At 43.7% G+C, this 2,663-nt stretch overlaps 1 non-coding gene across 1 annotated transcript; it reads left to right on the forward strand.

Moving 5' to 3' along the window:
- The first annotated feature begins 1,247 nt into the window (after positions 1 to 1,247).
- On the forward strand, positions 1,248 to 1,465 carry LOC147692448 (small nucleolar RNA U3). The gene has a single exon (XR_015300211.1). It is a non-coding gene; the product is annotated as a small nucleolar RNA U3 (small nucleolar RNA).
- The last annotated feature ends 1,198 nt before the right edge of the window (positions 1,466 to 2,663 follow it).

Here is a 2,663-nt window from a genome sequence, read left to right on the forward strand (position 1 = left end):
AGAAATACCAAGATGCTTACGTTGAGAAATACAATGAGGGTATAGGAAGGCAGAACAGACTATGGAAGGTAGGAGACGTGGTACAAGTCAAACTCCCGAGGTCAGTGCACTCAGGGTGCTCAAAGTTTTCAGAGAGGAAAATAATTGCAAAAATCTGTAAGAATGTGGTAGTACTTAACGATGAACAGGCATGGAGCATGGATCGTATTGTAAAGGACAATAGTAATGTACTGGAGGAAGAGTATTCAGACAAAGGGGAGAGAGACGATAAGGAAATAGACAGAGGTCTTATCAAGCCGGATCTCAGGAAGACGGAGCGGAGACCGTGTTGGCAAAAAGACTATATAATGTGGTGACATGTATTTCTGTTGTTTTATTGCATAGGGTAGGAGATGTGTTGTATCTTTAGCCCAGTTGGTATAGCCCACATAGACACACACACCCCTCCCTTTCCCCCCCCTTGGTTCAGCCCAGCTGTCAAACGTTCTTTGCTGAACGCCTGAAGAGATCTTAGAGATAAGGGTTATGGATGTTGCTGTTAGCACTTGAGATGGTCAATAAACCTGTTAACCGACTCTGTTAGTGCTTAATTATTTCAAATAGTTCCTAGACCTCCTACAGTTTTGGCACAGTATGATGTGAAATCAGAGCTCGGGTGCGGCTTTGCTTTGACAGAGTAAGTGCTCTGGTGATTCAGTCTGATCTGTAGTAAAACACTCTTCGCGCAGTCTGACTATGCATAGACATCTTGAAACGGTAATAGTGCTCATTTAGTGCAGGGCAGAAAACTGTGAAAGTTACCTAGATTGTCTTTGCTGTGAGTTTACCAACTGGTTCTCTTAATTTTTTAATAAGTAAAAATGTGATTGTTGCTGTGAGCCAAAGCACGAAACAAAACTATGGCTACGCTCGGTTTACCTGTTTGAACTTTAGCTTTCACACTGTAGTCCTCTGTCTATTTCGGGAGCAGCGAGCAGGGAGAATCCGTGTGTGTCCCGAAAAGGCAGGCTAAATCTGATTGGTTGCTGATTTCGATTATGCAGATTTTTAAAGCAGTGAGTTGCCGAGAATCTACTTACAATGCTTTATTGCGAAGAAAGCGTCTGCCTGTGCATTGTTAAACTGTTATTTTGTGGTGTTATACAGCCATGTGTTTTTATTGGAGTTCATGATGCCGAACCTTTTCTTGCTGTACATAAGAAGGGTTTTTACTTTTTCTGCTCGTTTGAGCTGCAGACTGTTGTAGTAAGACTATACTTTCAGGGATCATTTCTATAGTTCTTAACTGAGGAAATGTGTTTGAAAGTGTCTGGTCTTCGCTAACCACGATGAAGAGTGTTAGTGTTCCCTTCTGAGCGCGAAGCGAGCTGACAGTGTTGCAGTAATGCAACTGCTGTCTGCTATTGATGACCGTTCCTCTCTCCCTTACAGGAGAGCTGGGGGAAGGGAGCACAAGCTGAGTGGTTAGATCCTTAATGAAATATAAGAAACATGATTGAATTTAATTTCTATTGTATTTAATTCTCCTTATTGTAGTATAAGATAGATGATTACGTTAAATCTGTTTAATTTTCCCTTCACCGCTGTTGCCAGTGTATGACAGCGGAGAGGGTACATGAATGCTTGTGGGTTGAAAACGTTCGAGTCTCTTCTTTAATTTGGTACATTTGACGTTGAAAAGCACTAAGAGCACTCTTCAAATGGACCCTGGACAGATTTATCAAACCCTCCACGCAATGCAGCTGCACAATTTGCCGCGCTGCCTTGCCTGAAAGGGGAAAGCGTACAATGTTGACGCCATCCCAGGTTTATTATTCTCCGTAAATCTAGGAATGCGTAAAAAAGCATGGGTGGATGGATGGAAACACCCACTCTCCACCCATTTAACACATTCTCGGCGCAGAGTAACGCAAACCAGCGAGTTGCTGCTGCCCTGCGGTTTTCCCTTGCGTGAAGTGCTCATTACACTGCTGAGACCCTGTTAAGTGCTAAGAGCGGTCGCGCTGACTGGCACCTCGTTGCTGCCACATTTGTTTGTGTTCAGAAAAGAACAGGCCACTGACAGTGCCCCAACCGTAGGAGCCTTTAAGAGCCACCAGTATATATTGTTATTTTCTCTACTTGTCACTTCACTTCAGTTGCCCGTTTCAAGTCATGTGCCTGTTGAACCCCAGTCCTTGTTGCACCTGGTGGTAGCTGGTACCTGGGTGTATTTTATGTACAAGTATCTAGTGGTATACATTAGACTTCCAAGCGCTGTGGAGAATCTGATCCGGGCATTTGCAGATATTTAGCCAAGGTCTCAGCGCAGTGACGTCAGATGAGGGTTTTGCTCTCATGCTTTGCATTCAAACCCCATGCCACATGTTTCAGAAGTCCCTGCTGCCTCACCCCATGGGATGCCAAGCAACTTTACACAAATTTACAGCCAGCTTCTGGCAGCGTTATTTGTCTCGGAGGACGAAGCTCATGTATATCATGTGAAGCCTCTAATCAGTTATACTACCAGCTCAATTATATAATGCCTTGTTTATGAGCCTCGTTTCAAGACATCCAATCTATCAGAGGGCTTGGAGGCTTCTTTAGGGCTACGAAGCACTGCATAAATTATACCTCTGGAGTACCAATTTATTGAACAATCAAGAAAGAGCTTTAGACCTACC

The sequence above is a fragment of the Lissotriton vulgaris genome, chromosome 9, assembly GCF_964263255.1.
Source record: "Lissotriton vulgaris chromosome 9, aLisVul1.2, whole genome shotgun sequence".
Classification (NCBI taxonomy): domain Eukaryota; kingdom Metazoa; phylum Chordata; class Amphibia; order Caudata; family Salamandridae; genus Lissotriton; species Lissotriton vulgaris.